Consider the following 15,111-nt stretch of genomic DNA (forward strand, 5'->3'; position numbering starts at 1 on the left):
TAGATCCCAAAAATGAAAGAGAAGAAATGCTAATGGAATTTTCTGAAGAGATCTAAAAATTATGAACATAAAAAAAAAGAATAAAAAAAAAAAGAGAGATCCAAATGAAAATAACAAGAATGAAATAGAGGATATAACAACGGATAAATCACACATTCATACAAGAGTAGAAAGAGACTGAAAACTACTACAGAGAAAGCGATATTAAAAATTACAATGAATATACAGTCAAGGATGATTAAAAACATAAGCTAATATATTAACTGAAATAAATTTAATTAATATTCAAAATTTTTGCAAAGTCAAATTGCCATCATCAGGGAACAAAATATATATGAGATACGTGCATGCAGGCACTACACTAAGTAATGAAGATTAAGCATGTCAACTGAGGGCAGGCCTAAATAATGCCGCTAGGGCTAAATTGGGAGTCCCGTGGGGTGAAGTATAGAAGATGAGAGCTTCCCAAGTTTGGGAAAGTATTCTATGGCAGGTATCTAAAGCATGGTCAGCAAGTCCTGGAAACAGATATAGTCCATATGTTCAGCAAATTCTGATGTTGGCTGTTCTGTCTGTTTGGTCATAGTAAGATAATTTACAACTACAAGGGATTAGATAAACATCTGCCATGTCTAGGATTTGTGGTTGGCCTTTGGTAGAATGAATATGGGATGATAATTGTTTATATGTTCTGTAAGTGGTTGAAAAGTTGTGTTTTTTTAAAATTTTTGATTGTTTTTTAGATGTCGTTAATATATAGAACAGTGTAGTGTAGTATAGTATAGAATAAAATATATAGAATAGCTTCAGTGTAGAGTCTGTTCTGGAGGGTATGTGGGTTTGAGATTTTAATATTTTTTCAAATTTTGTCATGTTGTACCATCATTTTGTATTTTGGAGAGAAGAGGCAAGGAATAAGAAAAATCTCATTGACTATGTTATTGTTGATAGTGATGTTTTCTCCCTGGTGCAGGACACATGAGTGTACAGAGGATTTGAAATGGGAAGCAATCACTATTTTAGTGTTGAGCAGGATAAAATTGAATTTCATATTGAAAATTGAAAAGAATAACATGTAAGAAAGTTTTAAAGCGAATAAAAGTTGAGCAGCTCTCAGATGTGAACTGTAGACTAAAATACACAAGATTATTTGCAGAAAAATGAAAGACTTTGAGAACAGGAACCAAACCTTGGAGATTCAGTGGCAAGCCTTGAAGAAAACCCTTTAAGCCATTCACAGCCAGAGAGGCATGTGGTGAGGTTGTCTGCAAGGATAGAAAAATCAGAACTCAATGGTGGACACAAGAAGTTAAAGAGGCAGTGAAGGAAAAGAAGAAAGCATATCAAAAGTTCCTGGCAAATAAGTCAGCTTGTGCTCTTAGAGAATACAGAGAAAAATGTAAGAAAGCTAAACAATGTGCAAAACTAGCTAAACAAAAGTCATGGGAGGACTTTGGCAAGAACATAAAAAATAAATATCAAGAAGGTGGTAAGATATTCTGGAAGTTGTTGAAGAAGCTTAGAAATGGAGAAAAGAGTGCTGTAAAAGGAGTTAGAGATGATAAAGGTGACATGAAAACAGGAAAAAAAGATATCCTTGAAGTATGGAGTAATTACTGATTACTGAAAAACTTTTTCAGTAATTATTGAAATAGTAATTACTGAAAAACTGCTAAATGAAACAAGGTCTCAAGTGTCTTTAAGTGGGACACTGAATAGAGAGAAGACATCGAAACTGACCACAATGTCAGTGTGAGATTTTTCATGACTAAATGTTTGTTTATTTATGAATTTTAGGTAGTCCATTCATTCCTATCTTGAGCCTATATTCATGGACTACCTAAAATTCATAAATAGAATGTGAATGTGATGAAGATTTTATGTCCACTGCTGGATGAAGGCTTCCCTTCATCCAGCAGTGGACATAAAATGGCTGATGATATATATATGGGGGGGGGTGTCTAGAATTATATAGTTTTAGTTCATTATTAACTTCAACAGTCCAGAAGGTGACCTTTTTAAGTCTGTGTAATGGTACGATCATTGTCTAAGGCAGTGGTTCTTAACCTTTTCGAAGGCACGGAACACTTTTGATTATAAGAAAAATTTGGAGAACACGAAAAGTATTAGGATCATAAAGTTAACAATAAAAATATGCATGGACTTGTCTTTTATAAAAATTATAACTTATTTTAATGCGATACTTGAGCTTGTCGGCTTTTGCAGATTTCATCAATATCAGGTGTAATATAACTACCCTCATCTCTTTGTTTATATTATTAAGTCTTTCACGTGTTTTAGTTTTTATATTGGTTAATATTGAGAAGCCGAGCTCGCACAAATATGATGTTGAAAACTGTAACAAAATTTTGATGCCCTTGTGGGGAGAGCTGGGCTTCGAAAAAAATCCAAAATTCCTCAAGAGTTATTTCATAGAATTTCATTTTCAGAATACGATCCGTTGACAAGGTAATTGATAGTTCTTCTTGTAAATTCACAAGAAGAACTATCTGCTTCGAAAATTCACAACTCGATATGTATTAACTATGCCAAATGGATTTTGGATCTGGTCATAACTGTGCTTATTTAAGGAAAGAAAGTAACTTGAAATCTTTTCTTCCAATATTGTTTAATTTTTACACATTAAAAATAGTACCTATAAACGATATTCTATTGGTTTAGAAGTCAACATGCGAAGCAGTCATCATTGTTAGGATCAGAGTAACCAATTAAACTCAGAACAGTGTCATGTGATATCTTTCACTGGCAGAACACCTATAACCAGCTCGCGGAACACAAGTGTTCTGGGGAACACCGGTTAAGAATCACTGGTCTAAGGGAAGGTATGCTGAGCAATCTTTAAGTAAAGAAGCAAGTTTCAATGTGTAACCATAGTAGTTTAGAACTACTGTAGCATTTCTCTTATCAGATTTAGTAGTTGTAAATTATCCTGCTATGGCCAAACAGGCAGGACAGTAACATCAGAATTGCTGAACGGATTATATCCATTTCCATCACTACAGCCACCAGGACTTGCTAACCATGCTTTAGATGCCATAGAATACACTAGAAGAAAGCCACTTTATTCCATTGCAGCAAATATAAATACAAAAGACTTTTCCTTGAATCTGCTTCTGCCTTAAGAAACTATCCTAACCTCAGCAAATTTGGTTGCATGAAACTGTCCCAAATTTGGGAAGCTCTCATCTTCCATGCTTCAGTCCAACAGCTAAGGACTCCCAATTTAGTCCACTAGCAGGCATTATTTAGGACTTTAGACCCACTTTCAGTTGACACGCTTCATCTTTATTACTTTGTGTAATGTCTGCATGCACGTATCTACATTATATATTTTTTTCTCTGACAATGGCAATTTGACTTATTAACATATTGGAATATTAACTAAATTATTTTAGTTAATACAGTTATGAATAGCCAATGTATAAGACTTACCACTAGACAAGGATGATTAAGTAAAAAAAAAAAAAAAAAGTACCTGAATTTCAATCCTAATAGAAATAGTGAAAAATAATGTAGGGGGAAGGGAATTCTCTTGCATATTAGAACTAAAAGATGAAATACTGAAAAAAAAAAATCCTCTTATATAAGAAAAGTGACAAAACTGACATAAATAATAGACCTATAACTCTTCTCAGTCTATTATTTGTCTTATATGAAAGGATTTTTCCTGTATTCGATCTTTTGGAGATACAAGAATAAACAATATATTAAACTACAACAAGAAAACACTTTAGAATTTTCTCTACTTTGCATCATCTACAAGAATATAAAATACCAATTTCTTTGGCTTTAATAAGTCTGTGGTGTGAAAGGCATTTTCAAAATCTATGTAAAATGTTAAAAGCTTTAAAACATATAAGAATAAATGATATTTATATCAATATATCATCTCATGTGAATGGATCAGCAGTAATAAATATAGATGGAGGACAAATAAAAATGAAAAGAGGTATCATACAAGGAGAAAAAAAGGATTAAATATAAAGGGAGATTACAGTAATCCCTCAATTATCCAACCACAGTTTGGAGAGTATCAGAAGTTAAGCATGCACGCGCGCACACACACAGTAACCCATTCAAAGATCAATTAACTGAAGGTTCATTCATTTGAAGATTACTGTACTTCAGTAATCTAAGATTCGACCATGATATTATATCACCACCAAAAAGAATTAGAACACTTTATTATAGAATTAAATTGTGTAAGTCTAGAGACAGGCCTACAAATAAATATGGACAAATCAATAATGCATAGAGGAAATATTCCAGATAGAAAAATAGAAATAAATTAAAAGAGTGAATTCATATAAATATTTATGACAAGTCATTACGAGTGACCATAAAGCTGATAATTTCATAATTTCAATGTTATTGTTGCAATAACCATTACTTTTGTTTCCTTATCCACTTAGTAGTCCTTATCTAACCTTGTTGTTCCTAGAATAGCTCTTTCCATGCTTCGCCATGTTGTCCAAATTTCATTACCATAAGTCACTGCAAGAGGTACAGTAGTTGTAAATCTTTTTGTTTAAACATTTTCATAAATTTCCTTTAAACATAATTCCTGGTTTGCAATTTTCAGTGGTGTTACTACTCTAGCTGACAGCACTGAAAATTGCTAACCAGGAATTATGTTATAAGGAAATTTATCAAAATCTTTAAACAGAAAGATTTACAACTACTATACCCCTTGCAATGACTTATGGTAATAAAATTTGGACAACATAGCGAAGCATGGAAAGAGCCATTCCAGGAACAACAAGGTTAGATAAGGACTATTAAGTGGATAAGGAAACAAAAGTGATGGTTATTACGTTTGTTTAATCCCACGAGTAAATCTCTTGATTTTCTGAGATTTTCATCTCGCAGAAATGAAAGTTTTTATTGGATTTTTATTACAAATGAGCCCTTGTTCTTTTCCAACAATAGAGCATTACTGGAGTAGAAACCCACTTTATAATATAATGTTTTGGTGATCACATATGAGTCGAAATAGATTCCAGTTGTTATTGCATTATTTTCACTTCGCTGATAACTCAATACCATCTTCCGACAGACTATACAAGATAAGCCCGATATTAAATCATTTTTAATAATATTATGCGCCAAAACTACGTACCAGATAAAAATGTCTGTATTGAAGATTCAATGATGCTGTGGCGTGGAAGATTAAGTTTCCGCCAGTATATACAAAATAAAAAACACAAATACGGAATCAAACTTTATGAACTGTGTGAGTCCGATGGTTTTGTTATGAAAATAAAAATTTACTCCGATAAATCTGAAGAAACTAACCATGATTTGGGTCACACTACTTAAGTTGTTTTGCACTTACTGGAGGAATATATCTCAATAAGGGGTACATATTATATATGGATCATTTTTATAATTCTGTTACTCTTATGAAATTATTGACTGCACAAAAAACTTGTGTGTGGAACACTAAGTAATAACAGAACGGGAAATCCCATAGAGGTGGTAAATCGAAAATTGAAACAGGGGAAGTTTTTGGCAGCGAAATGGTCCTGCTATATTATGTAAATGGAAAGACAAATGAGAAGTACTTTGTATTCCTAATATGCATGTTGTTGAAATGGTAGAGGTGTCCAACTGCAATGGAAAATTTTCGATGAAACCAAACATAATTCGAGATTATAATAAGGGAATGTCCAGAATTGACCGATCAGATCAAATGCTCTGGTACTACTCAGCTCTAAGAAAGACCATTAGATGGCTGAAAAAAATTGCATTACATATTATAGAAATATATATACACAATGCGTTCAAATTTTTTCATAAAGTAACTAATTCTAGCATAAAACTTATAAAATTTAGAGAAGCATTAATTGGAAAAGAGATTCTACCAGTTTCTAAAAAGTTAGATTGGAAGAAGTTCATTATTTAGAGAGTATCCCACCTACCAAAAAAAAATGCGTCCAACAAAGCCATGTCAAATTTGTACCCAAGCTAAAAAACGACGAGAAACACATTATTATTGTCCAGCCTGTGAAGAGAAGCCAGCACTTTGTGTGGAAGGTTGTTTTAAAAAAATAAAATTGTTCTATTACTTTGTATTTGATTTTCACTATATGAATAAATTTTCTGTTCATGTATGCCAGCCTTGATTTTTTGTTCTCTTCCCAGAAGCCAACTATCCTTAGTAATGCTTATATACTACGAATATACTCGCAACTGCACGAAAAAGGCAAGTCCAGAAACTACGAGATAACCCGTAGTTGGCCCTCTCGGCCAGATTACCTACTACGAATTATCTCGTAGTTGGAAGTCAATATGTTAAGAATATATAAGCAATGGAATTGTTATTTAATCCAATAATGTGATAAATTAGGAAAATGCCTATGAAGCAAAAATGGCAGAGAAAGTCTATGCCTTACTTTTTTTTTTTTATCTAAAGGCAAAAAATAAATTAAAAAAAACCCATATTCAGAATGCCATGTACACTGATGACAAAATATTAAGAACTTATCATACTTGAAACTTAACAAATAACAGAACTAATAATAATGTCCATTTTTAGTTAGTTATTCACATGTAACATCACTGTTCAAAAAAAAGCATGTCCATGGTGGAATTCGAACTAGGAACCTCTTGGTTGGAGAGCAGGTATGCTACCCACTCGGTCAACCAGGTAACACTCATTTTTAGCTTAATGGCAATTCAAGATAAAGTCTAATTACCATTAACATGAATGACAATTATCACTTAAGCCTGATGATGTTTAATAATCAAGTCATGATAATTGGATTATCATTATCCTAGACAGATGCAGTCCAGGACTAAGTAAATATTACTTCTTATAATGACTAATCAAGAAGTCCACGTGGTTAGCCTAGTGGCTTTGCACTTCGCAACCATATGCCTGGGGAAGGAGTGTCCCAGGTTAGATTCCCGTCGAAGACGTGAGGATCTTCCTCAGCATAGCCAAGTTAGCTGGTCTTGGGCACGGGCAGTAGGGTTTTTTTCACCAGTTTATCTGGCATTTTTCATCCCGCAAGCAGGCAAATTGGCCCTTAGAAGTGTATGTTCACAGGGGGATATATTTTTTAAAAATATATCCCCCCCCCCCAGCGGCAGACTAGAAGGTCGGTTGGGAGTGGTACTAACAAGAAGTCACATCTAAGTAACACGCAGACCCTGCATAGGAAGCAGGAATAACACAATGACTAATCAAGAAACAAAATTCAACACTTATAGAATGTTACATAATCTTAAATAAAATTCTAGACTGAATTAAAACTGGCATTAAAACAAGATTTGGCTTTTGTTCATCAATAATGCAATATCATAATATCAATAATGCATGTCATTGGCATTTAAATTTATGAAATAATTCACAGCAATAAGTGCTAAAGAGAAAATAAATATTTTCCACTGTATAAACATTTTCAAATATTCTTCAATAGAAATGTTAAGAGTTATTACTTTGCTTGCAGTTTTTTTAATTTATTCATTCTATTTCCTGATGAAGTGAAACAATGATTTTTTCTCACAAAACTAGTCGAATTAAAACATAATTTATTTTTGACTTCTTTGTTAGTGGTTTAATGCTGGAAAATAGAAAATAATATATAACATATTTTATTTACAAAGTAAGCAATAAAATTATGTAAACCTTTATGACATGACTTCAAAAGCAGTATTACTATTTTCTAAACTTCATTACTTATTTATACTTACACAATTGATCATGTTTCTACAAATGTGAGCTGAGTCACACACAGTAAACAAATAAAAAAAATTCTAATCACAATAGTATTCTTACAAATCAACAGAAGTTTATGATGATATGCAATAACAGAATCTATTTCTTACTTGCACAGTAAAACACTGCTAAAGCATTTATTACTAAATAATACATGAAAGATTTTCATATCACACATACAAATACATAAAAAGAACAAAACTTAAAAATACGAGGTAGTGAGTGAGCAATTCTGTGGATTACGTTATTTCTCCTTCCTCATCTACCAGATGAGCATAGTACTATTCAATTAGATGTAATGCTTTAAAGAAGTATTCTGATAAGGTTCTACAAATCTTGTCAACTAAAAGAGCTTTTAGCACAGTAGACAAGTGTTTAACAAAATGACATACTAAGAAAAAATAAATACCATAAAATCAATAAATGAAATTTAAAATTTCAGAAATATCAAAAATCATAAGAACCTATATGAAAGCATGTATCCATTTTCAGTGATCTTTAATATCAGTCCTTCACTTAATCTGTCACAGCATTACAATTTTTGTTTCAAGAAATAACAATGACAATTATAATATAAAACAATAACATCTTTACAATATTCAGTAATGGATAAAAACTATCCATTAATCAAAATATCTTAATTTGGGTATAAACATGCTGCTAATTTTTTTAACTTGCCTACATGACTATATTATAATAATTTTGTAGTGTGAAAGCCAATCATTAGCTATTTCAGTCATCAGATTCTTGTAATAAATATGTCAACTGCAGAATTCTTTATACTACTAATATAATTCAAATAATATTTTAAATCTGAAATTATAAAACAGAAACCCTTAAATTCAATGTGTGTAGCTTATAGCAACTGTCTAGAAGTATGTAGAGATGTTTATTGTTAAGTTACCATATGATAAATATGGTCACTTGATGATAAGAAAATATTATATATTCATGCTATTGGAAACAATAACAGTAGTATCCTCTCAGAACATGACATCAACTTCATAATGTAGTCCAATTATTCATCCCTCAGTATAATAATCTCACGTAGCACTGTCTTGCTGTAGATAAATTTCATATATGATATATTTGAATCACACCAACTATGTTGAAAATGTCATTATCAAACCTAACTTATGTGCTATAAACAAAAATTAGCCATTTATCCTTGTATGTACTATTATCACTGTGATATCTCATCTTATCCTCACTAATATGTGCATCAAGTGCCTAATTTGGCTTCAGGTAATTAATGCTATTAAATCTATATAGTTTATGGTGCATTTTCTCTATTTTGTAGAAGGAAAATGCCATCACAGTGAGACCAGGTTAACTCACCTCCACATGAAAAGTCCTTATAAGTTCCCTGTGTTCTTGATGGAATGTGACCTGATCACTGTTTATTCCTGTTTTATGCATTTAAAAAGTAGTATTTAAATAGTAATCACTATTTAAAATACCATTTATATTTCTATATTTGAACATTTTATAAAACGTAACTATATAATAACGAGACAAACTACCACAATCACTGCCAGCTACAAGATGGTTGGAGAAAGAGAAAACATAGTAAATTATCATTCACCTTAGGATATAAATATGGATAAAGGGACATTGTACCACCATCTCTGGATAAAAATCAGTGCATAATACTAATCCTGCTAGACCTTAAGAAAGTCTCTGACATCCTCAGTGGAACATTTTCTAAATATAAGTTGTTGTTTTTTTTTAGTAAAACTTCTGTTTAGATAGAATGAAGACTGTCTACAAGACAGGAAGTAGAACACTGGTATGGCTATGAATACTGAAGGTGATCCTGCTTCACAGCTTATCCAATATGTAGTACATCAAAGATATATGCTATTTTAATAGGCTGATCACATTTTTTATTAGGTCATCCACAGAGATATGACCACAGCATGACTCTAAGAGTAAAATGATAGCAGTATTTTAAATTATGCTACAGTAGGATTTAAACTAATAGTGAAATGCAGTTTTGCAGATGAGCTAAGAGAAATTTCCCATCCCCCAGCATGAAAAGTCAAGCAAAGATAAACAGATTACATAAATACAAACCTCCCATAGCCTTCTAGATTCACTTCACAAATATACATGGTCTTAGTACCAACTTCAGCGATGTTTACTTCCACCTCCAGTTTGCAAAACCACACACGGTTTTTCTAACAAATGTAAATTTCACCTTGAAACTCAACTACTTCAGTTTTCCCAAATATATTCTGACTCCTGTCTTGAAGGTGAAATATGTATATGTTATCTTCTATGTAAAATTTTTCAACAAACAAAATCTTCGATGTTTCATCTATTTTGGCTGAAAATATCATTTATGAGGGTGGTCTGAAAAGCTCTCAGCCTTGACCATAGATGGCAACACTATCGGCAATATTTTTTTTTTTCGACATTGGTACATCTGTCATAAGCATCCATGTGAAATTGCAAGTCATTCTATCAAGTAGTTTGTTTTATATAGCTGTCTGAAGCAAAAGTGTTGTCTGTATCCCTTGAAATGGATAAAATTGAGTATCATACAGCTATAAAATTCTTTGTGAAAGAAGGTTTAACACCAAACGAAATTCATTCGAAGTTCATAAAAGTTTATGGGTGCTCTTCTCCTTTGTTTTCGACGATTAAGAAATGGACTGCCAAGTTTAAACATGGCTGTACCAGCCTTGAAGATGATCCACGTGAAGAACGTCCAAAAAGTGTAACAACACCAGATATCATTAATCAAGTGCATGATATAGTATTGGATGACCAGCGAGTCAAAGTGCGTGAAACTGCTGGGACTATAGGCATATCAAAAGAACGTGTAGGATATATTTTGCATGAAGAATTGCAAATGAAAAAGCTTTGAGCAGGATGTGTGCCTTGCTTGCTCACAGCAGATCAAAACACACTCGCACGAAAATCTCTGAACAGTGCTTGGAGTGTTTTAACAAGAATAAAACTGATCTTGTGCATCGATTTATTAGTATGGATGACACGTGGATTTCCCATTATGCACCAGAATCCAAACAGCAGTCAAAACAGTGGACAGAAACTGGTTGTTCAGTGCCAAAGAAGACAAAGTCGCTTCCATTAGCAGGAAAGATCATGGCATCAGTGTTTTGAGATGCTAAAAGCATTTTGTTTATTAATTATCTTGAAAAGGATAAAGCAGTAACCGGGAAATATTATTCTGACCTTTTAACCAGACTAGACGAAAAAATTCGTGAGAAAAGACCCAGTTTGCAGAACGAAAAAAATCATCTTTCATCAGGACAATGCACCTGCCCACAAAGGTGTTTTGGCAATGGGAAAATTAAGAGATTTGCACTATGAATTGTTGGAACATCCACCCTATTCCCCAGATTTGGCTTGCTCTGACTTCTATCTCTTCCCAAACTAAAACTCTTCCTTGCTGGTCAGCATTTTTCTTCAAATCAAGAGGTGATTGCAGCTGTAGACGGGTATTTTTCAGATCTTTCTGAGAACCACTACAGGGACAGGATAATGGCACTGGAGCATCGCTGGAATAAATGTATTAGTCTTAAGGGAGATTATGTTGAAAAATAAAAATAATTTTGAAATTATAAATTCGTTTTTTCATTGTTAGGCCAAGAACTTTTCAGACCACACTCATATTTCTTGTAATTGTTGTTTTCCTAATGCTTTCTGATTGCTTTCCTTTCAATGCTGATTTCTGTCAGTCCAACTTTCCTAAGGGAAGTTATCTTCTTCTGACATTTTGCTGTTCATAACTCCAACTGGCTTTATTTTTCCAGTTGCACAGATCAAGCATTATACCCTATTCTACTTTAAATTCTCATGAAATAACTAACTACAAGCAAATAATCAGTATATGAAAACTGATTTTGAAAAGACTCAAAGAAGGGAAATTGGCAATCATGGTTTCTATCTCTTTGAAATTGGATGGTTCCATTGCATCGTTTCCCACAAAAAGAAGTCAATTGCCTGATTTTTACTTTTCTCTAATTCTTGTGTGGGTAATCTTGTTAAATTCTGCAATTCCTAACACAAATATTTAATGCTTCCTTTGATTTTTCACCACAAAGGGATCAAAAGAATCTTGTTCAAACTGGGCACCAAAAGAGTCTCCTGATCCTAATAGCATTTCTCCAAATGTATCAAAGCATTATGCTCCTTATTATGACACCTGTTCTGTTACTGTTTTATTCTTAGGAGGTGATGGACAGGATTCAAAGCAAGTGACTAAGATGGTGAAAGGTCTGGAATGCTCCTTATGAGGATAAGTTGATTGTGTGTGTCAGTTGCAAAGGTTAATAGATGGAAAAGATGGAACATGACCCTTCCCATAATGCATAGCATTATACATGTCCATAAGGATTAATTTCACTCAGTCACTTCACGACTGAGTATGTAACTCAGTCGTGAAGTGACTTCACACACGTAAGCTTTGTTTTCTTATACTTGGATAAAGGATTAAACCAAGAATATAATTTCTTGGCATCTTTAATTTATATTATGATAGAAACTTATAAGGTATTAAAGAGAGACTACAAGATTGATACAAAAATTTTCAGTGCATGATGAATATTATTATTTATATGAGCACTCCATGACGTCAAAAGACTCATTGCAGAGAGAGAGAGAGAAAAAAAAAAACTAGGGATCACCCTTAGAACTTTGTGTGTGTGCATGCGCACGCTAGATTGTTTGCTTGGAGAGTGGTGAATGAGTAGAATAGACTACCAGAAGTAGTTGTGAGTGCTCTGACAGTAAACAAGTTCAAGGAGAGGTATGATGGGTAATGTGTACGCACAGGTTAGTGTGGATCTCCTGCGATGAGTCTTTTGATTCCATGGAGTGCTCATATAAATAATAATATTCATCATGCATTGAAAATTTTTGTAGTCTCTTTAATATCTTATAAGTTTATATCATAATATAAATTAAAGATGCCAAGAATTATTATTATTATTATTATTATTTGACACCTCCAGGAAGTCCAAAGACTCACCGAGGGAGAGTGTGCCAACAGCATCGAACGATTGGTCCCCTTCCAACTACTAACCGTGCTCAAACTTACTTAACTGAGCCATTAGTAGCAGAGGCTCTACCAATCGACCAACCTTTGCCGGCATTTATACTCTTATTATAAAAATAATACTACCTGTTTCCATTGGTATCTATCTTGCAGCCAGAAAATTAGCAACCATTCAACCTATTCCTAAATGAGTGAAACTGGACAGCTGAATTCTGTCCAGTTTCATTTTCTTTCTAAAGTAATGAAGAAAATCATTAGCATTCAACTTCTATACTACCTTAAAACCTCTTAATTATTACATGATTACAGGTATGAATTTGCCACTGTCATTAAACAGAGGATCTTCTTGCTTAGGTTACCCCACCACTGAACAACTATGGAAAAGATTGGGAAATCTCAAATGATTGCTCTTGATACTGCTAAGGCATCTGATCAGGTTTGACATAGAGACCAATAAGTTCCCATCATATGGTGTTTCTTCTGATCTCTGAAACAGGGTTGCAGTTTTCTGTTTGGGTGTACCTTATATGTGATTATAGATGGAAAAGCATATACAGTTTTGCCGATGACAGTATACTCCACTTCTCTCTCATCTGACTTGCACTATATATTACCAAAACTTCCACAATCCTGAATTCTAATCTCCAAACCATTTTCAATGGGGTTTTGACAACCATGTTCATTTAATGATAGTGAAACACAATCCTTTTATCTCTCACAAAAAATAACCCTTTTCTATCAGGCTTACTTGCAACCATACCCACATTATGTAGAAGAAAGATAAGATATTTCTCTTCTTAGGATTACTCTAACCTCAAATCTATCTTGGCATAAACATATCAGCACCTCAGCATCCAAGAAATTAGCTTTTCTCTTTCACTCAGACATTGTTCCACAAATTCATATTCCACATTTTCTACAAGTTCATAAAAAAATAGCATTTAGTTTTCTCATTCTCTTCTAAATCTGTTACAACATGTGCAACAGCTATTTAACACCCTTTCACAGTTCAACTACAAACTCACAGAACAAATATTTCTTCATTTCTTCTATTATCTTCTGGAAGCAATCTTCCCTCGTATTAATTTTTTTAAAAGTATATTTTACAGGTTTTTAAATCTAATGTTAATAAGCTGTTTCTTTCTCAACAGTACTAATGATCAAGGGTTGTTCAACCTATAGTGTTTAATACAGACAAGACAAATTATGTTAATTAACAATCCTAAAATCAAAGCATGCCTATCCCCATAATATGAAACCAAAGACAATGTCTAACAGACTTTAATTCAAACTAATGTATGCCTATTTAAAAAAAAAAAAATAGCAGCAACTGACAAATACCTTCTAGATAGACAGACATAAGTGGACAAGGTATATTACCCACATTTACAAGCAACCAATCCACTTTTATGACTCCGCTTTACTCTACAAAATGGAATCGTTGCAACCAGAATATTGAAAATGATGATTATTATCAAAATTTAACATTTTGGAATGTATAAGTTAAATCTAGTATGTAACAATGTTTAGTAACATTCTATTATGCAACTCACAACAGGTCAACAGCTATATATGTGATGACACAGCTCCTGATCTAGTTTAAAGATGTACAATACCATTTTAATAGTTGCTTTTCCCCCCTCAATTTGGTTAAATTAAGTAAGCATCTGTTATGTAAATTTTTTTTAATTTGAAAAAGGAACAAATCATTATTAAGAACTAGTAGTGTGAAAACAAACAAAGCAAAAGAAAAAAAAATAATTTCAACAAGAAGTGTTTTCAAGATTAGTTTCAATTTCGTTAGGACTATCTCCTTAAACATTATCAATAAGCAATCATAAAAAGAAATGCCATATAACAAACAGATAAAAATCAATGAAAAAAATTGAAAATATCTTAATCATTTAAAATATTTTCATTTTCTCATCAGTAGTTACAAGAGATTTATCTGCTTGAACCAATTCTCTAAATGACAACATGAGGTTGGAAAAAATGATTCAGTATTTAAATAACTTGTACTCAGAATACCAAAATAGGCTGCTTAAGGTCTTTGAAAAAGAAAGCAGTAGAACAACAACGGAAAACATACTAATAAATTACTAAATTTAACTTTTTGAGTGCTAATGGTCACGAGGTGACCATTAGCACTCAAAAAGTTAGGTGAGTTACTAAGTGACCACTTTGCAAGTGAGTTAATGCAGTAACATATGTAACAAAGACTTATGTGGGAACAGAAATGAATGAATTGGAGGTTTTTAGGATATTACAGACGAATCTCAGTATAAATACAGTTGGGGGATTAGAAGGGATATCAGCTTGCATTTTCTGGGGAATGTGCAAA

The 15,111-nt window shown here is 32.9% G+C and overlaps 1 protein-coding gene and 1 long non-coding RNA gene across 7 annotated transcripts in view; one reads left to right on the forward strand and one right to left on the reverse strand.

Annotated features, from left to right (window-relative positions):
- Positions 1-15,111, forward strand: part of LOC150098927 (uncharacterized) — a 197,831-nt gene that overhangs the window by 165,789 nt on the left and 16,931 nt on the right. The window lies entirely within an intron of this gene.
- LOC150098929 (glutamyl aminopeptidase-like) overlaps positions 1-15,111 on the reverse strand; it is a 354,155-nt gene that overhangs the window by 3,849 nt on the left and 335,195 nt on the right. Inside the window, exon 19 of one of the 2 annotated variants that reach the window (XM_090405704.1) lies at positions 7,538-8,805. The exons of the other annotated variant lie outside the window; for it this stretch is intronic. The gene's annotated coding sequence lies outside the window, so the exon portion shown is untranslated. Of the gene's footprint in view, positions 1-7,537; positions 8,806-15,111 lie in introns of those variants that run through there. 2 annotated transcript variants of the gene reach the window in all.

This window comes from Typopeltis vanoorti, chromosome 15 (genome assembly GCF_054136105.1).
Source record: "Typopeltis vanoorti isolate ZY-2024b chromosome 15, IOZ_Tvanoo_1.0, whole genome shotgun sequence".
Taxonomy (NCBI): domain Eukaryota; kingdom Metazoa; phylum Arthropoda; class Arachnida; order Uropygi; family Thelyphonidae; genus Typopeltis; species Typopeltis vanoorti.